Source organism: Melanerpes formicivorus, unplaced genomic scaffold (assembly GCF_026170545.1).
Source record: "Melanerpes formicivorus ecotype bairdi unplaced genomic scaffold, bMelFor1.0.p_v2 SCAF_380, whole genome shotgun sequence".
In the NCBI taxonomy this organism is placed as follows: domain Eukaryota; kingdom Metazoa; phylum Chordata; class Aves; order Piciformes; family Picidae; genus Melanerpes; species Melanerpes formicivorus.
This window is the reverse complement of record NW_027142732.1, coordinates 53095-80739: the sequence shown is the minus strand read 5'-3', so window position 1 is coordinate 80739 and position 27645 is coordinate 53095. Positions and strand designations below refer to the sequence as shown.

Below are 27645 nucleotides of genomic sequence, written 5' to 3'. Positions count from 1 at the left end.
CGCTGTAAGCTAACAAACTGTGGGGCTGCCGAACTCTGTGTCCCTTAGGGATGTAATGAATTGTAGGATGGCTTGTGTGGAGGCAGGGGAGGTTCCTCCTATGTTTGACACCCTGTTGATGTTTGAGCGTGTGGGTGAGAGCAGGCACGGCAGAGACGTAGAAAGTAGCTACGAAGCGAGCGGGAGTCCCGATCTGCGGTTCCACGTCTTTGCGAGGAGCGTGGCCAGAGACGGACGAAGCGAAAGTTGTCAATGGGAACGTGTGCAAGACTGAGACATAGAAAATAGCTACGAAGTGAGCGGGAGTCCCGATCTGCAGTTCCACGTCTTCGTGAGGAGCGTGGCCAGAGACGGACGAAGCGAAAGTTGTGAATGGGTGTGTGGCTAGTAATTGTATGCGTAGGACTGGTCAGTAAAGAGAGAGCATTTTCTTTCCCTAGACAGATGTCGGCTCCGTCAAGCCCGGCTACTTTAGACTGGGCTCGGCCGGGCTCAGTTCCCCTCGGCGGCTCCGTTGAGGTCGGCTCTCTGCTCGGCTTTTTGGATGTCCTTGGGTTCCCCTCCAGGTAAGTCCAAGCCTCTTCTGCTCTCTGGGGTTCTTCTGTATCAACCTAGAAGGTTTGAAATGCCTGTATGTTCTTGGAGGGGATTATGACCTCTAGTAGGCCAGCTAACCCTGACCCCTCTCCTCCAACTCCAAGGCCCTCTTGTTTAAGAGGTGTGGAAGTGTGGTATTCATCTGCCCGAAAAGGGGCTTTGAAACGAGCTCCACGGGGTTGCGGAATACGTAAGCTTGCAGCATGTCTGTCTAATATGCAAGGAACGCTTTTTCCTTTGCATGCGTTGTAGGGTTTTTAAGTATTCACTGACTTGGGCGTGTCTGGTTTTCTGTCTTTTATTAGAATGGAAAGCCATCTGAACAGAAGCTGGCTAAGCTCCTTCCCACGCTCAGCGGTAACAAACCGTGTTGCCGCCGAACTCTGTAAACTGAAAGCGTTGCCGCCGAACTCTGTAAGTCTACTGTGTTGCCGCCGAACTCTGTAAACTGAAAGCGTTGCCGCTGAACTCTGTAAGCGGACTGTGCTGCCGCCGAACTCTGTAAGTCTACTGTGTTGCCGCTGAACTCTGTAAGCTGAAAGTGTTGCTGCCGAACTCTGTGAGCGGACAGTGTTGCTGTTGAACTCTGTAAGCGGACTGTGTTGCCGCCAAACTCTGTAAGTGGACTGTGTGGCGGTTGAACTCTGTAAACTGACTGTGTGGCGGTTGAACTCTGTAAACTGACAGTGTCGCCGCTGAACTCTGTAAACTGACAGTGTCGCCGCTGAACTCTGTAAACAGACTGTGTTGCCGTTGTACTCTGTAAAGTGAAAGTGTTGCCGCTGAACTCTGTAAACGGTCTGTGTTGCTGCTGAAACCTGTAAACTCATGGTGTTGCTGTTGAACCCTGTGAACTGACAGTGTTGCCACTGAACCTTGTAAACTGACTGTGTTGGTCCTAAAGCCTGTGTCCCTTAGGGACGTAATGAATTGTAGGAGGGCTTGTGTGGAGGCAGGGGAGGTTCCTCCTATGTTTGACACTCTGTTGATGCTTTGAGCGTGCGAGTGAGAGCGGGCACGACTGAGACGTAGAAAATAGCTACGAAGCGAGCGGGAGTCCCGATCTGCGGTTCCACGTCTTTGCAAGGAGCGTGGCCAGAGACGGACGAAGCGAAAGGTGTCAATGGGAGCACGGCCAGTCACGGAATCTGCAGCATTAGTCCTTGTTGCACTTCATTGTGGTTTGGTGTAGGATGCGTATATGGTTTCTAGTACTAATAAACTAAGAAACAAAAGCAGGGCAAGGAAGTAGCAACATCCTTCTGAAAACAAATGAAGGAAGGTCCCCTGCCTAAGGGAAGAACATGGCATATTTCTAAACTGTGTGTTGTAGTATGTGCAATTTGTTTTTACATGCTAGAAGCCTTTGCAGGTAAGTGAGGAGAAGGACAGGGGTGCTAGCTAAAGCTTTCTAAATGCCCAGTAATAGCATTTGTGAGTATGGAGGTAGGGAGGAGAGATTATTCAGGCGGAGATTTGGGGAAGGGGCGGATGGGCAAAGGGGCGGATGGGCAACTTAGGGTCCGGGTGAGGATTGCGTTTGGGGTCGGGGTTAACGATAGTGTGGTGGTCAGGGGGTTTAGGGTTTGCGTCGTGGACAGCACCAGGGTGAGGGTGCAGGGGCCGGCAGACGTAGGGTTAGGGGGTTGGGGTTAGGGGGTTAGGGTTAGGGGTGGTGGCAAAGGGGGTGGCAAAGAGACTTCCCTTGTTTCCAGTGTGGAAAACCCCTTGTTTGTCCCCTGACCCCAGAAGCTTCTCACAGGGGCTGTGTTCCTCACTAACAGCAAGGCTGCGCTCGGCCCCTGGGGATGCTGCAACCGTAGCAGAGAAGCTGTGTTCCTGGCAGTTCTCTCTCCACCTGGATCAGGATGAAGGTGCAGGCCATTGCTCTGCAGCTAGGCACTGCTGAGAGCTGCAGCTGGTACCCAGATCAAAGACAGCTTTGTCTCTAAGGCCAGTGCTGCCGTGCCGCGGCGTGTGCCGCCCCGGGGGAGCTAATTTCTGCAGCCTAACTGCGCTGAATGCTCGAAAATTCTTAGGGGAAGAGCGGAGAGCGGAGAGCTTGACTCGAGCGTCGCTATGGATCCAGCGCCTACGCCCTAGCCCGGCTCTGCTCGCGCCAGGGGGGCAGCGTCCCGGTGGTCGCTATGGATACGGCGCCTGCGCCGCAGCGGGTCCGGTCCCGCGCACGCGCCCTCCTCGCGGGCTGCGCCCCGCTTTTCTGGCCGGGGGGGCGGGCGCCGTGCAGAGCAGCTTTGGAGCCGGACCGGTCGCGGAGAGCCCTGATTCGGCGCATGATGCCGTTCTGTGCCCCAGGGTGCCTGCGAACCGCCGTCCTTTGGCGGGGCAAGGGGTCCTGGCGCATTCAGGGAGCTTGCAGTGCGGTTTCCGGTGTCGCTGCCGGCCCGGGACTCCCAGGTGTGTTCCTTCCGGCGTCTGAAGGTGGTCTGGGGCCATCGGCAGGGCTTTTGGGGGTGACGGAGGAGGTCTGGGGGCACCTAAAAGGGTCTGGGGATATGTAAAGTTCTGGTGGGGCCATCTGAAAGGATCAAGGGTCGTGGAGAGGCAGCTGGGCACCTCCGACGGACCCTTTGGGAGGTCTCTGCAGGCTCCCGTGGGAGCTGGGGTGTCTCGGGGTGGGTTTGGGTTTGGGTTTGTGCTGCAAACAGCGTTGATAATGCAGGGACGTTTTAATTCCCACTGAGCGCATTGCATATTCAGCAAGGATTTTCTAATTTAGCAAGGCTATGTCACATGCTCAGCCAGAAGACTGGAGGGCAGGTTGGCCGGTGGACTACTCTCCAGGACTGGATTGACCTCACTCAGCTGATGGTGAGCAATAGCCTTAATTTCCATTCCTTATCCTCCTTAGGACTTCTGCTATTGTTATTATTGCTCTTATTATTGGTATTACTATTATTCCTACCCCTGAGTTTTCTCACTTTCCCCCTTCCAGTTGTCTTCCCCCCACATCCTGCTGTGTGATGCTTGTTTGCTAGCTGGCGAGTGCCCTCAGGGCTGTGCCGGCCACAGAGCCTGCTTGTGTCATCTGCCTTAGGCACACTCATGTGAATCCAGCATTCAGAGAGGCGCTGCCTGTTGGAAAGATAAAGGTGAGCCAATTCAGTCCTAGCAATGTGATGTCTGCAGGTAGCCAGCAGCTTGGCATGTTCTCCTGAGCTCAGAGCCAGACAGCAGGATGTCTCATCTAGGCTCAGAAACTCAGGTGCTAAGAGTGACCTGTGGTAAAAGCTGTGAACAATTGAATTGACATGTCAGTAGGGTTTGGACACAGGGTCGTGGAAGTCTCAGTGGGACAGACGCTCCAGTTTCGGAAGCCTGTATTTCATGTTGCAAGGAGGTTGTTCTACAGCTGAACACAGCTGTGTGTGTACAGCCGTGAAGTGCAAACCAAATGATTTCCCGAGCTCATCTGAATCCCAGAGCTCATGAAATTCAGGCCTGCCTTCCTGTAGTGTTGGATCTCTCAAGGGGAAAAGTGAAGAGGAGGAGAACTCTTTAGCTTTCTCTCTCTTTTCTTTCCCTCGATACACTTTGTCTTGCTTGGCTTTGAATCACAACTGTGACGTTCGGTTAGGTGGTGAATGTGTACTAGGTGGTACGACACCAAAAGAAGGAAAAAAGAACAGGAATAATTTGCGTTATAGATGACTCCAGGTAAAAGTTTTTGGTAACAGTTTTATTGGCACTAAAAGATCATAAAAAGGGAATAAAGTGCAATAAAAGGCAAGCAAAGCAGCGCGCTGGGCTTGAGAGGGGACAAAACTCCACCTCCACAGCAGCCTTACAATAGTTTTCTTCATCTTCTATAGTTACATCATCTACATAAGCAAACTTATGCTAAACAGAAGGCAGGCATGTGATAATGAGTCTTAGAGTAGGCGGTCAAATCCCTTCTCCCCACATTCGGGTGGTAAGGGTCAATGTATCCATTTTCTCACGTGCACAATTTTGCAGGCTTCTTATCTGAAGAAAACAAATTCCTAGGTCTGAATGTTTATCTTTAAGATAAGCTCCGCCTCAGCCGTGATGTCTCCAACTAACCAGACAGTATCCTTGCAAGTCTGCAAGATATGTTTCTTTCCCTTTGCTCTCAAAACAGGCCTCACAAGATCCTGACCCTTAATCCCAGGGCACTCTAAGTCTTATAATTTTAAACATAGATCACCAGTATATTCATCACAATTTGTCATAAAAACCCCACAATTCCAGTAGGATTTCAAGTTCCTGCTTGATAATATAAAGTAGTCTGTGCTTTGTTGGTTGTTTTAGTTTCCTTGCTGTGCTGCAAAGATTTTGATAGGAATTTCTAGGTATTAACTACAGCCAGGGCAATCCTTCAAGTGCCCTAGGAATGCAGTGAAAACCTTTTGAGAATTGTTCCTGCTCTGTTACTCCTCAAGCTATGAGCAGACACACAGACAGTTGTTAACAGACTTTCTTTGATCATTCCAGGTCTGGTGTGCTGGGACTGGCAGGATTTTCCTGAGCTGTCCACGTACGGTTTCTGTTGACACTCTTCAGCTCGTACATCCGGTTTGCTGACAGAGGGTGTGGGGTTTGTGGGGCCCGGCAGCGAGAGTTTTCCAAAGAGGAGCTCTTAAGGGCAGCTCCAAGGTTAGGTTTGGATTCTCCTGGAGTTGCACACAGAACGAGTCTCACGATTCCAGTGGTCTAATTTTATAGCTGCATTTTCTTCTCTCTGCCTAGGTGAGAGAATGACCTCACTAAAGAAGAGAGATAGCCTGAGCTCTACAGGAACCTTGAACCCAAGCAGCCAGTGCCTTCTGTGAGTACAAGCTGTTCTTGTTCAACGTGGAACTAGTTGAGAGCTGAAGCCAGACCACACCTTAATTCCCTTAGCTTCCTCTTCTGCAGATTAAACAGTCCCAGTTCCTTCAGCCACTCCTCATAAGACTTGTTATCCAGACCCTTCACCAGCTTTGTGGCCCTTCTCTGGGGACACTCTCTCACCTCTGTGTGCTGGGGAACACCACTTCTGCCGGGCCAGCCACCAGCTGGGTTTAACTCTGTTCCCCACTGCTCTTGGGGCCCAGCCATCCATCCTGTTCTGCTGTCCAGCAGTCCCTTTGAAAAAAAATCCATCTGAAAAAAGAAGTAGCAGAGAAGGAAAGTTGAAGCTGCAAAGATTGCAGTCCCCTGAGTTGTTGAGGATTGTTTTGAGCAAGAGGGGCCTTGGGTCCCAGGAACGCCTGTGCAATTCAGGCCTTGAAGAATTCTCTGTGATAATATAGTGGCGGAGTAAGAGATGTGAGAAAGTGCTGATTGCTTGGTATGCTGAAGTCCTGCTGCCTCTGAGATGGGAGGCAAGCAAGATAAGGAGGAGGCGAGATCTGGGGAAGAGAGCAATTAGACCTGATAGAAGAATTCCACCGAGTTGTGAAAACAATGATGTAACCTTTTAGAGAGCAACCAATAGTATGTTGCCAAGTGGGCATAATTATAGCAGACTGTATATAAGATGTGTCTGATGCTCAATAAAGTTGGATTCCGCTGATCAAATTGGTCGAATAAGCGGCCCCTTCTTGCGGCACTCAGTTCTTGTGGTACTCTCTGTGAGATCCTAAGCCACCTGAACTGAGCCGGTCAGGCAGCCAAGCTAGTGCAGCAGTGTCTTCTGGAGAGTTGATAGGAGCCAGTTCTGTGGGGTTTGTTGAAGTGAGTGGCCAGTCGTTCTACATGAACAGTTGTCTTAGTGCTAGCAAGTAGGAGGCTCTGAAGTGTGGTACTTTGAGAGCTCCATTCATACTTGCCCTTCAGGAGGAGCCAGCTCTTTCATTGAAGCCAGTGCTTTCACGCCAAAAGAAGGGAACTCTTCTTAGTCCACAGAGCACATGGGCAGGGGAAAATGTCTGTAGCTGGTGAGATGGCCTGTGCTACAGTCCATCTTCTTCATCTCCTCCTTACTCCTTCAAGTCTCATTCCCCATTTTCTTTTCAGAGAAACTTGCTAGGGAAAGCGTTAAAGTCCTGCCTTACAGCGACCAGCAGGAAATCTTTTCCACCCCATGATGGGATTGGGATGAAGGTCCCCTGGTCACAGAGGGACATTAGGTTAGTGATGCAACACCTGCTTTTCACACATCTTTTCTGTTAGGCACGAGCACCTGAATGTCCTCTGCGGTCCGTGCGGTGGCCTTCAAGGTGATCTACTCTTATACCCTTCTGTGGCACTCGGGTCAGAAGAGCAGGCTGGCTGTTGCCAAGAGCCTCCTGTCCCCGAGACTGCTTTTTGCTGTCTGAGCAGGTGACTCCATCTATTGGGGAAATGGCATTTCTCCCCATTCTGGTGTCACTGGTGGCTGTTGAGGATTAGATCAAAGGCCCGAGCCTTTAGGGCAGGACTGGTGGCAAATGTTGGACAGTGGCTAGGTGCTCATCTGCCAGAGCTCTCTGCCCTGGGATGGATCCCATCTGGTGCCATAGACTTCTGAGGGTCCCAGTGGTATCTCAGTCCCTCCCAGTTCTTTCCCAGTCCTTCTCAGTCAGCTCTAGTCCTTCCAATTTCCATCCCAGTTCCTCCCGTTTCCTTCCCATTCCCTCCCATTCCCTTTGGAATTCCTCACAGTCCCTCCCGGTCCTTCCCAATCTCCTTCCAGTCCCTTCCAAGTCTCTCCCAGTCCCTTCTCAGTCCTGTCCCCATCCCCATTCCCATTCCTCCCAATCCTCTCCCAGTCTCCTCCCAGTCCCATCCCCGTCACTCCCAGTCCCCTCCCAGTCTCTCCTAGTCCTTTCCCAGTTCCTCTCAATCCCTCCCAGTCTCCTTCTCATCTTGCAGCGTGGCAGATTTCCCGGAGTGGGAAAGCAGAGCCACGCTCCCTTTGGTCAGTACAGTTTAGGTGGGAAGTGCTTCCACTGGCTCCATTGGTCCAGATCGCCCCAGTTTGGGCTCTGTTTACTTTGGGGCCATTTGGGCCCATTTAGGATCCTCTTTGGGACTTTTTCCCCAGTTGTTCCCAGTCCCTTCCAGTTCCCTCGGAGCTCTCTCACAGTTCTCCCCAGTGCCTCCCACTTGAGCCTCCACTACCTCTTAGTCTCTACCAGTTTCCTCCTAGTTTTCTTTCAGTCTCTGACAGTTTCCTCCTCCTTCCCTCCCAGATTCCACCTCGTGCCCTCCCAGTCCCTCCCAGTTTCTTCCCAGTTGCTTCCAGTTCTCTCCCAGTCCTTTGGTGGGAGGAAACTGTTGGGACCGGGAGGGCACCGGGAGGAGGCCATTACTGTGTAGTTTGGTAATACTGACGGCTGCAGCTGGTGCTGAGCTAAACAGAATGATCACAGAAGGCTTTTTCTCTGAAGCCAGAGCTGCCTGCTGGGGGAACGAATGTTTTTCTGACAGCTCTTGGAGGAACATTTCTGTAGAGGTGTTCCCCAGGGCTCCTCAGGTGCTCAGAACTCAACATGTTGCCTTGGCGGGGAATAAAACTCATGGAAAGCTGAGCGTGAGGTGACAACGCAGGCACCGCCCCCCCCAGCGTGGCAGCGCCGCCCTCAACAACATGGCGCCGGATGCTTTAAAACGGCTCAGTGCAGGGTTGTGGCTGGTAGAGGTCGGAGCTCCTCCTCTGTGTCCCAGGTCAGTGCTAGTCTCTGCTGCTTTGTGGGGTTTCTCTATAGCAGCCGCTGGAGCTGCGCGGGGCTTTGGGGGTGGCTGCCAGCGGGGCAGCGCGGGGCTTTGGGGAGGTGGCGGCCGGCGGGGGGTGTCCGGGTTCGGCTGGCGGGGCTCTGTGGGGGTGGCGGCTGCTGCCTCAACTGTACCCAGAGATACCTGGAACTCTGGGCTGCAGCTGGTGCCCAGATCAAAGACAGCTTTGTCTCTAAGGCCAGTGCTTCTCTGCAGAGGAACCAAGATTTCTCTGCAGGTGTTGCCCAGGGTTCCTCATCTGCTCAGAATGCCCAGCTCCAGTGCCAGGCTGATGTCACCTCACAGCCGTCACTCTGTTGGTGTTTGCCTAGGAGTGCCAGAAATCTTCCTGGAACTATTGGAGAAAAGGAAGCTTTGTCTGTCTCTGTTTGTGGTTGTGGTGGGTTAACACCTTTTTCTGAAAACAAAAGAAGAAAACAGGGTGGAGGGCTTGCGGGTACTTTACACTCCCTGAAGGGCGTCTCCCCCCTAGGAAAGCTGAGTCTGTTCCACTTCCCCCTCCCTGCCCAGCAAGGGTATAAAAAAGCAGGACCTCATAGCTGTTGGATCTCCTTTTTGGCTCCTGCCTCTGCTGGATGAGAGCTACTGCAGCTGCTCTCCTGATCCTCAGCCACGTGGCCGGACCTGATCCTTCTCCCTGCTGCCTCTGCGCCTCCTCAGAGACAGACTGGTTTTGTATTATTCTTTTTCTATCCCCCTCCCATCCATTTTTGTTCCTTGCCCTTGTGAACCCTTTTTTCCCTGTTATTGCTATATATATATATATAAGGAAAAAAAAATTACTTGCCTCTCTACTTCCAAGCTGACTCCAGATTGTTGCTTAGTGGGTTTGCTCCTTACCTTTTTTTTTTCCCTCCTCTCCCTGTTTGGAGGGAGGAGGTGGGGGGGAAGTGGGGAAGAGATTCTCAGCCTTTTCCCCATTTGAGCTTTTAACTCTCAGTTAAGGCTCAAACCACTACAATTTTTGGCGCCTCCAACGTGGGGCTTGGAAATTGATCTTGTATTGGGAAAGCAATACTTTTTTTCTGAAAAAGGAGCTTGAAGTAGAAATGGCAATTTTAAAGAACCTGATGGTCCAAGCCTTTTCATGGGCTTTTGGCTGGATCTTTTGGACCCACATCTACAAATTAATAACTTACCACGTGGTGTGGTTAATGATAGAGATGCTGATCAAGTGGATAAAAACTTTACCAATTAAGTTAGGCATGTATCTCTTGAATCCATTGAATTTCACTGTCAGTGGTAACTTTTCTAACATAGGAAACTTTCCTGAAGCAAGTTATGAAACCAATGGTGTAGATAAAAGTGCCTGTGATGGAAAATTGCTCTACGTTGCAATATGCTCCATATGCCTAAATGTAATCCTTATAGTGGCATTTGCTGGGACCGTGTTGGGTGGAGGACTAGCTAACCCATTAAGAGCTGTTTGGAGGGTGATAACACACTCCTTTGTGCTCTTTAATGACTGGGGGCGTGTCTGCTGTGGGCATTGTAAGCACTCTGTAGACACAAAGAGGGAGGGGTCGGGTTGTAATGACTGTGCCAGCTCTCAGCCTGAGCCCCAGGCACAAGGGTTTGCCCCACCACCAGCAGTCCCACAGTTGACCCCTGATGCTCCTGCCAATGCAGTCTCTCTAGCACCGGTCACCACACACAGGAAAAGAAATCAAAAATCATCGCCAAGCACGGATGGTGAGGAAGGAATCTCAGCAGGCCCCAGCACCTCACAGAATCCAGCGGTGGATGAAGATGATTCAGACCAGGAAATAACTGTTACATCGCTGCCCAGAAAGGAACTAAGGCAAACTCGTCTGGACTACGCCAGGAAAGAGGGTGAGCCAATACTAAGCTGGGCCCTGAGATGCTGGGACAAGGGGGTGGACACAGTGGACCTGGATAAGAGGGAGACAAAGCTTTTAGGCTCCCTGACTCGTGATGCTGGTCTGGACAAAGAGTTAGCCAAACTTGATGGAATACACACTCTCTGGGCCCGGATTCTGAACGCCATCAAGAGCCGGTACCGCTCAAGAGATGACCTGCCCTGGGCCCCAGTTAGATGGACAACTATGGAACAGGGCATTCGGTATCTGAGGCAGATGGCCGTGATGGAAATAATTTATGGAGATGGCCAGCTCCCTTCGGACCCAGATGAGGTGCCCATGAGACGGCCCTTTGTAAAGAAACTCACCCAGAGTGCTCCTCAGAAATATGCTCACACATTAGGAGGGATACTCTTGACTGGACAGGATGGAAGTCCTAAAACTGTCTGTGAGTTTGCCAATGATTTAAGGGAACATGAGGACAGCGTAAATCAGAAACTCCTGATCTCAGCCATAGAAACTATGGCTAAAGACATTGTCAAAGAGATCAAGACCTCCATGTCTGAACTGAAAAAGGGGAGCGATGCCTCCTTTTCCCCTTCTCCTTCAGAATGGGTCCAGGTTTCAGCAATCAGGAACAGGCGACCTTCCCCTAGGAGATCACCCCAAGCCAATCGGGGAATGTCAAGGGGGTCTCTGTGGAGGTTCCTCTGTGACCATGGAGAGGACATGGACACCTGGCATGGCCAACCCACCTCTGCCCTCTGGAACAGGGTGCGGGAACTGCAAGGTGGGCACCACGGGGATAACTCATCTAGGAGAAGAGCTGCCCCAGTTTCCTGGAGTGGTCGCTCTCGCTCAAGAGACCCTTCCCCTAGTAACACAGGACCATGTGACAAGTGTGGACATTGCCGCCAGCATTAGAGGTGCCCTACCTCCAGCCAGGTGGAGGCCAGGGATAACAGAGTATACTGGGATGTGTACGTGAAATGGCCTGGCACTTCAGAAGCCCTGAAGTACCGAGCTCTGGTGGACACAGGGGCCCAATGCACCCTGATACCATCGGGGTACAAAGGGGCTGAGTCCATAAGCATTCAAGGAGTCACAGGAGGCTCACAAGACTTGACTGTACTGCAAGCTGAGATAAGCCTGACCGGGAATGAATGGGGAAAGCACGACATAGTGACTGGTCCAGATGCACCTTGCATTCTTGGCATTGACTTTCTGCGGGAGGGATGCTTCAAGGACCCTAGGGGGCACAAGTGGGCGTTTGGGGTGGCAGCTGTGGAGACTGCAGGCAAAGAACAGCTGTCCACCATGCCCGAGCTCTCAGATGACCCCTCCATAGTGGGCAGCCATAAGGTGCAGGATTTGAAGTTACCTATTGCCTCTCGCATAGTACATCGCAGGCAATACAGGACCAACAGAGACTCTCTGCACCCCATACACCAACTGATTCGACGACTGGAGAGCCATAGCGTGATCAGCAAGGCTCACTCCCCCTTCAACAGCCCGATATGGCCAGTGCGGAAGGCAAATGGGGAATGGAGACTGACTGTGGACTACCGTGGCCTGAATGAAGTGACTCCTCCGATCAGCGCTGCCGTGCCAGACATGCTGGAGCTCCAGTACGAGCTGGAATCGAAGGCGGCCAAGTGGTATGCCACAATTGACATTGCTAATGCCTTTTTCTCCATTCCCATTGCAGAAGAATGCCGGCCACAGTTTGCTTTCACCTGGAGGGGAGCACAGTATCAATGGAATCGGTTACCTCAGGGCTGGGTCCATAGCTCAACCATCTGCCATGAGGTGATCCAGACTGCCTTGGAGAAAGGTGGAGCTCCTGAGCATCTGCAGTTCATTGATGACATCATTGTATGGGGTGAGACAGCAGAGGAAGTTTACCAGAAGGGTAAGAGGATAATTGACATCCTGCTGGAGGCTGGCTTTGCCATCAAGAGAAGCAAGGTGAAAGGGCCTGCCAGGGAGATCCAGTTCCTGGGTGTTCAATGGCAGGATGGCCGTCGCCACATCCCTCAGGAGGTGGTGAACAGGGTAGCCACTATGGTGCAGCCCACGAACAAGAAAGAGACACAGTCGTTTTTGGGGCTTGTGGGCTTCTGGAAAACGCACATTCCCGGGTACAGTCAAATTGTGAAGCCTCTCTTCCATGTAACAAGGAAGAAAAATGATTTTGTGTGGGGACCTGAGCAGCAGGTGGCGTTTGACCAGATCAAACGAGAGGTGGTCCATGCTATGGCTCTGGGACCTGTTCGAACTGGGCCAGAGATCAAGAATGTGCTGTACACTGCGGCTGGTGAGAATGGTCCTACATGGAGCTTGTGGCAGAAGGCTCCTGGTGAAACCAGGGGCAGGCCCCTAGGTTTCTGGAGTAAGGGGTACAAAGGCTCTGAGGCCAACTACACCGCGACAGAGAAGGAAATCCTAGCTGCCTATGAGGGCGTCCGGGCTGCCTCTGAGGTAATTGGGACTGAGTCACCTCTATTTCTAGCTCCGAGACTTCCAGTCCTGACCTGGATGTTCAAAGGGAGAGGCTCAAGCCCACATCATGCCACAGATGCTACCTGGAGTAAGTGGATGGCCCTGATAACTCAGCGAGCTCGGATGGGGAACTTCGAACACCCTGGCATAGTGGAAGTGATCACCAACTGGCCAGAGGGTGCTGACTTTGGAATGCCACCAGAGCAGACAGTGACCCGTGCTGAGGAGGCTCCCCCATATAACGATCTCCCTGACAACGAGAAGGGCTATGCTTTATTTACAGATGGGTCCTGCCGGCTTGTAGGAAGCAAGCGGAGATGGAAGGCAGCTGTCTGGAGCCCAACAAGGCAAGTGGCAGAAGCAAGGGATGGAGAAGGTGAATCCAGTCAGTATGCAGAGGTAAAAGCTGTCCAGCTGGCCCTGGATATAGCAGAACGAGAGAACTGGCCAGTGCTGTACCTCTACACTGACTCCTGGATGGTAGCCAACGCCTTGTGGGGGTGGCTGAAGGAATGGAGGAGGAACGGGTGGCAGAGAAAAGGGAAGCCTGTTTGGGCCGCTGACCTGTGGCAAGACATCGCCGCCCGCCTGGACAGGCTGCCAACCACGGTACGGCACATCGATGCACACATCCCCAAGAGCAGAGCCACAGAGGAGCACAAGCACAACCACCAAGCAGACCTGGCTGCTAAGATCTCCCAAATAGACTTGGACTGGGAACACAAGGGTGAGCTGTTCTTAGCTCGCTGGGCCCATGACACTTCTGGCCACCAAGGGAGAGATGCCACATACCGGTGGGCTCGGGACAGAGCTGTGGACATCTCTATGGAGGCCATCTCACAGGTCATCCATGAGTGTGACATCTGTGCTGCCATCAAGCAGGCCAAGCGCATGAAGCCTCTGTGGTATGGGGGGAGATGGTCGAAATATAAATATGGAGAGGCCTGGCAGATCGACTACATCACCCTTCCTCGGTCTCACAGTGGCAAGCAGTACGTACTGACCATGGTGGAGGCAAGTACAGGGTGGCTGGAGACCTATCCAGTTCCTCATGCCACTGCTCGCAACACCATCCTGGGCCTAGAGAGACATATCCTGTGGAGACACGGCACCCCCGGGAGGATTGAATCAGACAATGGAACCCACTTCAGGAACCATCTCATAAGGGACTGGGCAAAGGAACATGGGATTGAGTGGATTTACCACATCCCATACCATGCACCAGCTGCAGGGAAGGTCGAGCGCTACAATGGCTTGCTAAAGACCACCCTAAAAGCCATGGGGGGTGGAACCTTCAGGAACTGGGAAAAGCACCTAGCTCAAGCCACTTGGTTAATGAACAGCAGAGGATCTGTGAACCGAGCTGGTCCTGCCCAGTCCGACCTGCTGCAAACAGTGGATGGAGATGGAGTTCCTGTGATTGCTGAGAAGAACCTGCTGGGGAAGTCAGTGTGGGTTTTCCCTGCTGCTGGTGGGGGCAAACCAACCCGAGGGGTGGTCTCGGCTGAGGGGCCTGGTCACACGTACTGGGTTATGTTAGAAACTGGGGACATTCAGTGTATCCCACAGCAGAACGTGACTCTGGCTGAGAGAGGATGAACTCAGAGGAGGCAACACTCATCAATGTAATTATGTGAATAGTTATAAGTTGTTCTAAGTTTCTCCATCCTAGTTTAACACCAGCCCAGCATCCAGGACCCAACGTACCCACTGCACACCAACCCAAAGAGCATCATCTCACCTGTACCCGTTCCTGATGTCCCTACAGCAACGGACTGTTCCCTATGTCCATACAGCAACAGACTGTTCCTGACTTTTTCCTTTCCCTTTCAAAGACAGACTGATTCCTGATTCTTCTCCACATGCCTGCCCAGTTCAAGCACCACCTACAGTGACCATCAGCAGAGAGAGAGACTGCCCTGGGAGAGAGCAAGCCGGGATAGCAAGAGACTTGCACCAAGGATTCAAATACCATGTGTCAAAATCACATAAAGGGGCTGTGGCAGGAGAGAGGAAGTGGAACAGAGGGGTGGATTGTGGTGGGTTAACACCTTTTTCTGAAAACAAAAGAAGAAAGCAGGGTGGAGGGCTTGCGGGTACTTTACACTCCCTGAAGGGCGTCTCCCCCTAGGAGAGCTGAGTATGTTCCACTTCCCCCTCCCTGCCCAGCAAGGGTATAAAAAAGCAGGACCTCATAGCTGTTGGATCTCCTTTTTGGCTCCTGCCTCTGCTGGATGAGAGCTACTGCAGCTGCTCCCCTGATCCTCAGCCACGTGGCCGGACCTGATCCTTCTCCCTGCTGCCTCTGCGCCTTCTCAGAGACAGACTGGTTTTGTATTATTCTTTTTCTATCCCCCTCCCATCCATTTTTGTTCCTTGCCCTTGTGAACCTTTTTTCCCTGTTATTGCTATATATATATATATATTTTGAAGGAAAAAAAAAAATTACTTGCCTCTCTACTTCCAAGCTGACTCCAGATTGTTGCTTAGTGGGTTTGCTCCTTACCTTTTTTTTCCCTCCTCTCCCTGTTTGGAGGGAGGAGGTGGGGGGGAAGTGGGGAAGAGATTCTCAGCCTTTTCCCCATTTGAGCTTTTAACTCTCAGTTAAGGCTCAAACCACTACATTGTGGTACCCTCTGTGAGATCCTAAGCCACCTGAACTGAGCCGGTCAGGCAGCCAAGCTAGTGCAGCAGTGTCTTCTGGAGAGTTGATAGGAGCCAGTTCTGTGGGGTTTGTCGAAGTGAGTGGCCAGTCGTTCTACATGAACAGTTGTCTTAGTGCTAGCAAGTAGGAGGCTCTGAAGTGTGGTACTTTGAGAGCTCCATTCATACTTGCCCTTCAGGAGGAGCCAGCTCTTTCATTGAAGCCAGTGCTTTCACGCCAAAAGAAGGGAACTCTTCTTAGTCCACAGAGCACATGGGCAGGGGAAAATGTCTGTAGCTGGTGAGATGGCCTGTGCTACAGTCCATCTTCTTCATCTCCTCCTTACTCCTTCAAGTCTCATTCCCCATTTTCTTTTCAGAGCAACTTGCTAGGGAAAGCGTTAAAGTCCTGCCTTACAGCGACCAGCAGGAAATCTTTTCCACCCCATGATGGGATTGGGATGAAGGTCCCCTGGTCACAGAGGGACATTAGGTTAGTGATGCAACACCTGCTTTTCACACATCTTTTCTGTTAGGCACGAGCACCTGAATGTCCTCTGCGGTCCGTGCGGTGGCCTTCGAGGTGATCTACTCTTATACCCTTCTGTGGCACTCGGGTCAGAAGAGCAGGCTGGCTGTTGCCAAGAGCCTCCTGTCCCCGAGACTGCTTTTTGCTGTCTGAGCAGGTGACTCCATCTATTGGGGAAATGGCATTTCTCACCATTCTGGTGTCACTGGTGGCTGTTGAGGATTAGATTAAAGGCCCGAGCCTTTAGGGCAGGACTGGTGGCAAATGTTGGACAGTGGCTAGGAGCTCATCTGCCAGAGCTCTCTGCCCTGGGATGGATCCCATCTGGTGCCATAGACTTGTGAGGGTCCCAGTGGTATCCCAGTCCCTCCCAGTTCTTTCCCAGTCCTTCTCAGTCACCCCTAGTCCTTCCAATTTCCATCCCAGTTCCTCCCGTTTCCTTCCCATTCCCTCCCATTCCCTTTGGAATTCCTCACAGTCCCTCCCGGTCCTTCCCAATCTCCTTCCAGTCCCTTCCAAGTCTCTCCCAGTCCCTTCTCAGTCCTGTCCCCATCCCCATCCCTCCCAATCCTCTCCCAGTCTCCTCCCAGTCCCATCCCCGTCACTCCCAGTCCCCTCCCAGTCTCTCCTAGTCCTTTCCCAGTTCCTCTCAATCCCTCCCAGTCTCCTTCTCATCTTGCAGCGTGGCAGATTTCCCGGAGTGGGAAAGCAGAGCCGCGCTCCCTTTGGTCAGTACAGTTTAGGTGGGAAGTGCTTCCACTGGCTCCATTGGTCCAGATCGCCCCAGTTTGGGCTCTGTTTACTTTGGGGCCATTTGGGCCCATTTAGGATCCTCTTTGGGACTTTTTCCCCAGTTGTTCCCAGTCCCTTCCAGTTCCCTCGGAGCTCTCTCACAGTTCTCCCCAGTGCCTCCCACTTGAGCCTCCACTACCTCTCAGTCTCTACCAGTTTCCTCCCAGTTTTCTTTCAGTCTCTGACAGTTTCCTCCTCCTTCCCTCCCAGATTCCACCTCGTGCCCTCCCAGTCCCTCCCAGTTTCTTCCCAGTTGCTTCCAGTTCTCTGCCAGTCCTTTGGTGGGAGGAAACTGTTGGGACCGGGAGGGCACCGGGAGGAGGCCATTACTGTGTAGTTTGGTAATACTGACGGCTGCAGCTGGTGCTGAGCTAAACAGAATGATCACAGAAGGCTTTTGCTCTGAAGCCAGAGCTGCCTGCTGGGGGAACGAATGTTTTTCTGACAGCTCTTGGAGGAACATTTCTGTAGAGGTGTTCCCCAGGGCTCCTCAGGTGCTCAGAACTCAACATGTTGCCTTGGCGGGGAATAAAACCCATGGAAAGCTGAGCGTGAGGTGACAACGCAGGCACCGCCCCCCCCAGCGTGGCAGCGCCGCCCTCAACAACATGGCGCCGGATGCTTTAAAACGGCTCAGTGCAGGGTTGTGGCTGGTAGAGGTCGGAGCTCCTCCTCTGTGTCCCAGGTCAGTGCTAGTCTCTGCTGCTTTGTGGGGTTTCTCTATAGCAGCCGCTGGAGCTGCGCGGGGCTTTGGGGGTGGCTGCCAGCGGGGCAGCGCGGGGCTTTGGGGAGGTGGCGGCCGGCGGGGGGTGTCCGGGTTCGGCTGGCGGGGCTCTGTGGGGGTGGCGGCTGCTGCCTCAACTGTACCCAGAGATACCTGGAACTCTGGGCTGCAGCTGGTGCCCAGATCAAAGACAGCTTTGTCTCTAAGGCCAGTGCTTCTCTGCAGAGGAACCAAGATTTCTCTGCAGGTGTTGCCCAGGGTTCCTCATCTGCTCAGAATGCCCAGCTCCAGTGCCAGGCTGATGTCACCTCACAGCCGTCACTCTGTCGGTGTTTGCCTAGGAATGCCAGAAATCTTCCTGGAACTATTGGAGAAAAGGAAGCTCTGTCTGTCTCTTTTTGCGGTGCCCTGAGAAGGACTTGTACCGACACAGGCTCAGAAAGCTGAAACAAAACAATGAGAGCAACAGATGGAAGAGATTGCTTGATTGCCAGCAAGAAATGCACCAACTGCAAGGTGATTTTGGGGTAGTAAATCCCAGAAGGTGTGACACGCTTGGAGATGCAGACCTGCGCAGCAGCTGTCACAGAGGAGGGAAGCGCAGCAAAAACTCAGCTGTGTGCTGAAGGTGCAAATCCTACCCAGAAGGGTGTCCGTGGGTCAGGGTGATAAAAAGCCCCTCAGCTGTCTCTTTCCTTCCATGATACCATATGGGGGTGGGTGCTGATGCAGGAGAGGAGCAGGTGAGTGAGGGGCGGGGGATGCTGCCCAAAAAAGCTGCCTGAATGCTCTCAGAGGGGATGAAAACCCATGAAAAAAATGTTAGTCTGAGGTATTCCAGCAGAGAAAAAGCTGTGCTCTTAATCGAGAGATTGCAGAACAGTAGTAATGTGGATGACAAAAAGGCTTTGAAATGACTCTTATTTGCAAACTAAAAAACCCCACAAGACACACAAAAGAAACATCACTGGTTTTATTTTTAGTTTCTTAATTTGAATGGGAAGTCAAGGGGAATATAGAGGCATGTGGGGCCCAATGGAAGGTCTCCTGTGGGTATTTTAGTCGGATGGTTAGGGTTAGTTGTGGTGGTGGGGGGAAAGCTTTGCAGTAGTGGCCTTTGTGGCGGGGGTCCAAATAACCCTAAATATCCAACTAATCCTTTGGGAGACTCTCCAGAGGCCCTCCTGATCCCTCTATGTGCCCCCAAATTCCCCTTTGATACCCCCAGGTGCACCTTAGGTGCCAACCGATCCCCTTAAGAGGGGTGGCAACACTGACCAGTTAGGGGCTTCTCTTGCCCCTGTGTGTGGGGAGCAGCTGAGTGGGGCCCTCTTTGAAGGTTTTTCCATTTGTATTGAAAACTAAGAAACAAAAAGAAAAAAACCCCAAAGAAACAAAGAAGGGCAACCCCCCCTCCCGTGACAGACAAAAAGGAAGGTCTACTGTTTTTATGTGATACATGTTATATTTCTGCTTTGAAACCCTGTTTTGCTCTCCCTAGAATTTGCTTTTACATTCCAGAAGCTCTCCTGTTTAAGTGGATGTAGAAGAATAGTATTATGTGGGAAGGTGTTTTGGGATAGCTTTGGAAGACTATGGGGAAGATTTGCCTTTGCTCGAGTCAGAGAAAGCTATGTTTTGCCTTTGACTCTGAGAGTAATGTAAACACTTTGGAACCGAAGGAGAGAAACTGGGCAGAGTTTGGTTGGACGTGTTAAAATAGTTTTGTTATTACGACCTACTGTATGCCTTAATTACACGTACGCCAGTAGAAAATGCCCAATTGAGATGTGCCAAGTGTGCCTTCTGATTAGACTATATAACTTTGCTGTATAATGTAATAAATGTCTTCAGCTGCTTACATCTGGCCCAAAAAGCACTGCTCGAAGTAAAACATCGATACTACAACTAATGGTCACCCCGGACAGAGGTAAGCGACAGGGGAAACTGAGGGTCGGTGCCTCCTGTTGAGGAGCACGTATGGGTAATCAAAGAAGAAAAGAAGATAACTTGATACTCAGAGTCATTTACTTACATCTTGGAGGGAAAAAAAAAGTAGAATGAAAAGACATGGGAGCAGGGAGGGATGGCATCGTTCAGGGCAGCAACAAAAGTAAACAAAATTGTTACATCTTCCCTTACAACACGGGGACTAATTAAAGATTCTTTAGATCAATTAGCAGAGCATTATAAAGCTGTTAGAATAGTAATGCCATTTCACCAGAACAAAGCTCTTTGACATCTACGCCCCCCAGCCCCCCTCCCCCACCATGGCCACTAAGCTCACCTGCTCCCGTGGAGCTGCAGTCACTGGCACCTGGCCAATAGCAACAGCAGCCCACTCCCCCCCTGCTGCTGGACACCCCCCCACTAACTCTTAAAAGTTTTTCCATGTGTTTTAATTGTTGTGGCCGGTTGACGCTGCCTCCTTAAGAAAGGGAATATGGTGGACGGAAGTTGGTAAACGGAAGGAATAGTCTAAACTAATTTCATTGGAAGAGTGGGAGGAAGCACCTTCTGAACTGGGAGTGAACTGGACATTTCCAGGACTTTTCTATGTCTTGCTTCCGCCTTTCCACGGTGCAGCAGCTCTCTGTCTCTGTGCTGGGCTTTCTGCCAAGGCCTAGGCCTTGAAGTCCAGATACCAGGCCTGTATTAACTCCTTTCCAATTAACACAAACTGCTTCTAACATTTTTTTTTTTTCCTCTCTTTTCTCTCTCTTTCTATCCCACTCTGGGAAGGGGGGGGGAGAGAGGGGAGAGCGGAGGTGGGGAACCCCCTCTCTGCCGAGGGGGGTTACTCTCATTTCTGTGTTACTCTGTTGTATATCTTTGTATATATTGTAGATATTGTAAATTTGTAAACATTCCCCTGCATACCTTACATTGCTTTGTAAATATAGCTCCACTGCTTTGCTAATTCAGCTTGTGAGTTTTTTTTTCCTTTCCCTTCAATTTTTTTTTCCCTTTTACCTTACAAGGGGGAAGGGAGGAGGCTTCTCGGCCTTACCCTTCCAAACCCACTACATTTTTTTATTGGCGTACCCAACGTGCGGCAGATAATTAGTTTAATTTATTACTTGATTGATTTAGTGTTTTCTAGCTGAATTAGCAAACATGAAGGTATTGTGGTTTGTGGAGCGATTATTCTTTTCAATTTTTGGGGCTCTGGTTTACAGATATTGTTTGGGTTTGATTTTGGATTACCGGGGCAAATATTTGGTGCGGACAATTTATATGTGGGTTATGTATAGAGTTAAATTATGGTATGGAAAATGTATTAATTTCCTATGGCCAGTGAGATACAGGAATGTTACCTCCACCACTCTCCCACTTGAGATAAAGGGTTTTAAGATTCCACCGTAGGAAAGAGTAACTTTAGGTGATGCCTGGGATCCAAAGGTGATTTATTTCATGTGTATAATTGTGCTGCTGGTGATAACTAATGTGTATTCTCTGTATTCCTGGTGTCGGGAGAGAAAGGTGTCCAGAGCTTGTTTTGTTATTAAAACTAGATCAAAAAGAAAACGCCATGGCTCTCGATCAGTCCCAGAGTCATCTAGTGACGAGGACTGTGGAGAATCTGTGTCAGCTAAAAAGAAGGCTAAAAAGTTAATTGGTAAAGCAGCTCTAAATGACTTTGCTGATTCTAGCAAGCAGCCAAGGGCATCGGCTGGTATCAACATGGCACCTACTCCTTCTCCTTCTTCTTCTTCTCCGTCGACCATTAACGGAGCAACATCACTTCCGCCCACTCCCTCGGTGGGACCGGAAGTCACTGCCCCAGCAGCTGATTTATCTCAGGACCTGTCAGCTTCTATTAAGGTGGCTGTAAATTCAAACACAGCTCCAGTTAAGGTGGCTCCTTTAAAGACTAGAGGTGGAAAGGCCAAAGATGGAGAAGAAGAGGAGGAGACTGATCCTGGTGAGGGGCCCTCTACTCTAAAAGATCCTGCTCAGGAGGAAGAGAAGGTTTGTTTTAAAGATCTAGCTAACCTAGTGAGATCAAAGCAGGATAGAGATGAAGTTAGGAAGGCAGCTGGCAAAGGTGGTTCTCAGCTTAAAGAGATCCTTAGGAGAATGACAGCAGGATTATATGGACAAAGAATTCAGGGAGATGAGGAACAAGATGATATTACAGACTGTTCATCACCACGGGAGGAATTGCGAAATGTCCGTAAAGATTTCACCAGGGCAGATAAGGAGCCAGTTCTAGCTTGGCTTAGTAGGTGTTATGATACAGGTGCTTCAGCTCTAACAGTTGGAGACAAGTCAGCAGCTCAGTTAGGAACTCTCTCAAGGGACAATGGAATAGATAGACATCTAGGCGAAGCTCTCGGTAAGGTTAATCTGTGGATACGCCTTTTAATGGCGGTTGCCCTGAGATACCCTTCCCGCGATGACCTTCCATGGAACCCTAAACCCTGGACTACCATAGATGAGGGAATTAAGCGCTTGAGAGAATTTGCTGTTAGAGAGCTACTCTATGGTGAACATGAAACTCTGAATCCTGACGACATTCCTGTGGGTATTGGTCTTGCTAAAAAGATCATCAAACTTGCTCCTTCTAATTATACAAACATTCTGGCAAGCAGAATTGTGTCAAGAAGTTATGGTGGAGCTTCTCCTACGGTTGGCCAATTCAGTGATCAAATGAGACAATTGGAGGATAGCATGACACGTGGTTCTTTGGTTTCAGCCATTGAAACTCTGTCTGGAAAAATTGAGAATTGCATGAAGGATCTGAAAGATTCCATATACCAATTGGCACAGAAGGATAATTTCAATTCTTCCTCCAGGTGGATACAAGTTTCATCTGTGAGGAATACACGTCCTCCAAGGAGGTCATTCCAAAACAGGTTATTCCAAAACAGGTCATTCCAAAACAGACCACCAAGGCAATCACGTAGAACTATTTGGATAACTCTGCGTGATCAGTTTGGTGAGAACATGAACCGCTGGGATGGCCAACCAACTTCTAATCTGTTCAGGAGACTGAGGGAATTGCAAAGTGGCAGAACCCAAGGTAGCAATACCAGAAGGGTAGCTGTTACTTCCACAGTTCCCCAGAACGACTCTTATGGCTCCAACAGTGGCTCCAGTTATAACATGCAAAGTTATAACCCTGCAAACTATGTGCAATGCACATGTGCGCATGTTCCCCATAACTAGGGGTGCCCTGCCTCCCGCCAGGGGGAGGAGAGGGATAACAGAGATAATAGAATCTATTGGGATGTGTACATCCAGTGGCCTGGCACTTCACAATTTCAGAAGTACAGGGCCTTGGTTGACACAGGAGCTCAGTGCACCATAATACCATCACATTATCAGGGATCAGAGTCTATAACTATTCTGGGAGTCACTGGTGGATCTCAAGAGTTAAGTAAGGTAGAGGTTAACATAAGTTTAACTGGTAAACAATGGAGGAAGCATACAGTTGTGACCGGACCTGACGCACCTTGTATTTTGGGAATTGATTTTCTGAGAGAAGGGCGTTTCAAAGACCCTAGAGGTTACAAATGGGCTTTTGGAGTAGCTTCTATAGAAATTGATGGACAAAAATTGAAGCTGTCTGCCAGACCTGAACTTTCTGATGAATCTGCAGTTGTGGGACAACATAAGATACAGGACATTAAATTGCCGGTTGCTTCTCAGACTGTGCATCACAGACAATACAGAACCAACCGTGACTCTTTGTTGCCCATTCAGAATCTGATTCGTCAGTTGGAGAGTCAGAAAGTCGTCAGCAAAGCTCATTCGCCTTTCAACAGTCCAGTGTGGCCTGTGCGGAAGCAGAATGGAGACTGGCGTCTGACGGTAGACTACCGAGCCCTGAATGAAGTGACACCACCTATGAGTGCAGCAGTACCAGACATGATGGAGCTACAGTATGAGCTGGAATCCAAAGAGGCCAAATGGTATGCTACCATAGACATTGCTAATGCATTTTTCTCTATTCCCATAGCAGAAGAATGCAGGCCTCAGTTTGCTTTCACCTGGAGAGGAATCCAGTACACTTTCAACAGGCTGCCAATGGGCTGGATCCACAGCTCAAGCATCTGTCATGCAGTGATCCACGATGCTCTGGAGAAAGGCGGTGCTCCAGAACACATCCAGTTCATCGATGATATCATCGTCTGGGGTAAAACTGCTGAGGAAGTCTTCGAGAAAGGTAACAAAATCATTGACATTCTTCTGAATGCAGGTTTTGCCATCAAGCGAGACAAGGTGAAAGGACCTACCACAGAGATTCAGTTTCTGGGAGAGCGCTGGCAGGATGGACGTCGACACATTCCAGTGGATGTGGTAAATAGAGTCTCCACCATGGCAAGTCCCACAAACAAGCAAGAGACCCTACGTTTCTTAGGGATAGTGGGATTTTGGAGACTGCACATTCCTGGATACAGTCAGATTGTGAAACCTCTGTATGATGTGACTGGAAAGAGAAACCATTTCCACTGGGGACCTGAACAACAAGCAGCCTTTGACCAGATAAAGCAAGAGGTGATTCAAGCAATGGGTCTGGGACCCGTCCGAGATGGTCCAGACATTAAGAACATTTTGTACACGGCTGCAAGTGACAATGGTCCAACCTGGTGCTTGTGGCAAAAAGCTCCAGGTGAGACACGTGGACGACCTCTTGGTTTCTGGAGTCGAGGTTACAGAGGTTCAGAGGCTAACTATACTCCAACAGAGAAAGAAATTTTAGCTGCCTATGAAGGAGTGAAAGCATCTTCTGAAGTGATTGGAACTGAATCACAACTTCTCTTAGCTCCCAGATTACCAGTTTTGAATTGGATGTTCAAAGGCAAAGGCTCCACACCACATCATGCCACAGACTCAACATGGTCTAAGTGGATGGCTCTGATAACACAGAGAGCTCGAATGGGAAATCTTGAAAGACCTGGTCTAGTGGAGGTGATCTCAAGTTGGCCTGAAGGTATCAACTGTGCTAAACCTCCGGAGGAGAAAGTAACTCGTGCTGAGGAAGCTCCTCCTTACAATGACCTCTCTGATGATGAAAAGAAATACGCTTTGTTCACAGACGGTTCCTGTCGTCTTGTTGGAAACAAGCGAAGGTGGAAGTCTGCAGTGTGGAGTCCAACACGCCGAGTTGCAGAAGCGAAAGATGGAGAAGGAGAATCCAGTCAGTTCGCAGAGGTAAAAGCTGTCCAGCTAGCTCTCGACGTAGGTCAACGTGAGAGATGGCCAAAGCTTTATCTCTACACCGACTCATGGATGGTAGCCAATGCTCTATGGGTTTGGCTAAAGAACTGGAAGAAGAGTGGTTGACAGAGAAAAGGAAAACCCATTTGGGCAGCCGACCTATGGCAGGACATTGCTGATCGAATCGAGAGAATTCCAGTGAAAGTGAGACACATCGATGCTCACATTCCTAAGAGCAAAGCTACTGAGGAACAGCAACACAACCATCAGGCAGATCTAGCTGCAAGAGTTTCTCAAGTAGACATGGACTCTAATCTTGATCTCGACTGGAAACACCGAGGTGAGATATTCTTAGCTCGGTGGGCTCACGATTCGTCAGGACATGAAGGCAGAGATGCGACATACCAATGGGCTCGTGACAGATCCATAGACATTTCCATGGATGCTATCACACAAGTCATCCATGACTGTGACATTTGTGCCGCTATTAAGCAGGCAAAACGACTTAAGCCCTTGTGGTATGGTGACAGATGGTCCAAGTACAAGTATGGTGAAGCTTGGCAGATTGACTACATCACTCTACCACATTCTCGTTCTGGTAAGCAATACGTGCTTACTATGGTAGAGGCAAACACTGGATGGTTGGAAACTTATCCAGTTCCACATGCAACTGCACGCAACACCATTCTCGGTCTGGAGAGACAGATCCTGTGGAGACACGGAACTCCAGAGAGGATCGAGTCAGACAACGGAACTCATTTCAAGAACAACCTTGTAAAGAGCTGGGCAAAAGAGCACGGTATTGAGTGGATATTCCACATTCCCTACTATGCACCAGCTTCAGGGAAGATTGAACGCTACAACGGTTTGTTGAAGACCACTCTTAAAGCCATGGGGGGTGGATCTTTGAAAAACCGGGAAAAACATTTAGCACAAGCAACCTGGCTGGTAAATAGTAGAGGTTCAGTGAACCAAGCTGGACCTGCACATTCAGATTTGCTACGGAAAGTAGAAGGTGATAGAGTTCCTGTTGTTAGAGAAAAGAATCTGTTAGGTAAAACTGTTTGGGTATTTTCACCCTCAGGAGAGGCTAAACCTGTCCGAGGGGTGGTTTCAGCTGAAGGTCCGGGTCACACTTATTGGGTAATGCAAGAGAATGGTGAAATTCAGTGTATTCCACAAAGAAATTTAACTTTAGCTGAAAGAGGTTAATTTCAAACTGTTGTACAGCTACATTGCGTCCAAAGGAAGAATCAACGAGGAATCTACGGTGCACGAACCCTGAGATCCCTGAGAGCCCTGAGTCAACTAAGAGACCCTGAGAATCCCCGTTTCCCTTTTCTTCGCTTCGTCGGTGAAGAAATGAACTGTTTTCCATTTTTCTCATTTTCTGATTTTCTTGGACTTTTGAATCATCTACATCTGAGCATAGCCGGAATGGACTATGAACTTTACTCACGAACTGTAAATATCATTTTGGATTGGATGGACAGTGTGAACAGCCAATGAAATTGTTTAGAAGGGGTGGACTGTGGCCGGTTGACGCTGCCCCCTTAAGAAAGGGAATATGGTGGACGGAAGCTGGTAAACGGAAGGAATAGTCTAAACTAATTTCATTGGAAGAGTGGGAGGAAGCACCTTCTGAACTGGGAGTGAACTGGACATTTCCAGGACTTTTCTATCAGTCTTGCTTCCGCCTTTCCACGGTGCAGCAGCTCTGTCTCTGTGCTGGGCTTTCTGCCAAGGCCTCGGCCTTGAAGTCCAGATACCAGGCCTGTATTAACTCCTTTCCAATTAACACAAACTGCTTCTAACATTTTTTTTTTTCCTCTCTTTTCTCTCTCTTTCTATCCCACTCTGGGAAGGGGGGGGGAGAGAGGGGAGAGCGGAGGTGGGGAACCCCCTCTCTGCCGAGGGGGGTTACTCTCATTTCTGTGTTACTCTGTTGTATATCTTTGTATATATTGTAGATATTGTAAATTTGTAAACATTCCCCTGCATACCTTACATTGCTTTGTAAATATAGCTCCACTGCTTTGCTAATTCAGCTTGTGATGTTTTTTTTCCTTTCCCTTCAATTTTTTTTTCCCTTTTACCTTACAAGGGGGAAGGGAGGAGGCTTCTCGGCCTTACCCTTCCAAACCCACCACAATTGTGGACAGAAGGGACACTTTAGGCAAAAAGCATGACTTGGGAGAAGATGACTGTCCTAGAAGCCTGTAAGAAACACTGATTGCCAGATACTTTTGTGTACTTTAGGAACTGCTGCTGCAAGTTGTATGCACTGACATCCAGCAATATGGAGTGGAGAAGAGACAGTGGCATCTGTTACAAGCACCTCGAGTTTTAGGCTCAAAAACATCAATGTAGCTCAAAATTGCTGCTATCACCTCCTATGGAAGTCTCCATGCCTTCAGCGAATCCTACATTTGACCTGGAGGCTGCCTGGAAGGGCAGCTGGTGTGAATTCGGTGGCTTTCTTCCCACCCCCCTTTTCCCCCCCTCTCTTTGTCCCTATGGTGCCTTTGCTAGCCAGCCACCTCCCCCCCCCCCATTTCTCCCCCCCCCCTTCTGATAACCTCTCTAGTCTATGAAAGTTGTGTTCTGATTTAAAGCAACAATGATTATTTCATTATTTCATTATTTCTGATTGTGATGTGTTTTAGAGATTTTTTTTTTTTCTGTTTTCAATAGTTGTTTTACCTGTAAGCATAATGAATAGTAAGTATTTAGTATTTATAAGTATTAAGTAATTAGTGATTGTACTAAGGTATAAGCATTTAGTAATGAGCTCAAACTTTCGTTTTTCTGTGAGTTCAAATTTTAACTTTTGGTTCAAACCTTTTTTTTTTTTTCGTGCCATGGCATTTTGAAAGAGCTCTAACTTTTTATTAGTTTCTTTTTAGACATTGATTTGATAATTTAATTTTAACATAGTTCTTTCAGTTCTTTAGAGATTTTTGGTGTTAGCATAAGAGTTTGATATAGGGATATTATAGAATGAGATTTTTTTTTTTGTTTGTATTCAAAATCGTTTTAAGAGAGGGATTATATATTAAAACAAAAAGGATGCATATTTTATAACTAAGGTTTTAGTAATGCCAGCAAAAAATAGCTAACCCATGTCAACACCCGGGAACATCACTTCTGCAACGCAGTACCGCAATCATCTCAACAAACAACAGCAC

At 49.6% G+C, this 27645-nt stretch overlaps 1 long non-coding RNA gene across 1 annotated transcript; it reads left to right on the top strand.

Annotated features, from left to right (window-relative positions):
• The first annotated feature begins 3250 nt into the window (after positions 1 to 3250).
• On the top strand, positions 3251 to 5223 carry LOC137459598 (uncharacterized). Its single transcript, XR_010992412.1, has 3 exons — positions 3251 to 3429; positions 3554 to 3710; positions 5074 to 5223. It is a non-coding gene; the product is annotated as an uncharacterized lncRNA (long non-coding RNA).
• The last annotated feature ends 22422 nt before the right edge of the window (positions 5224 to 27645 follow it).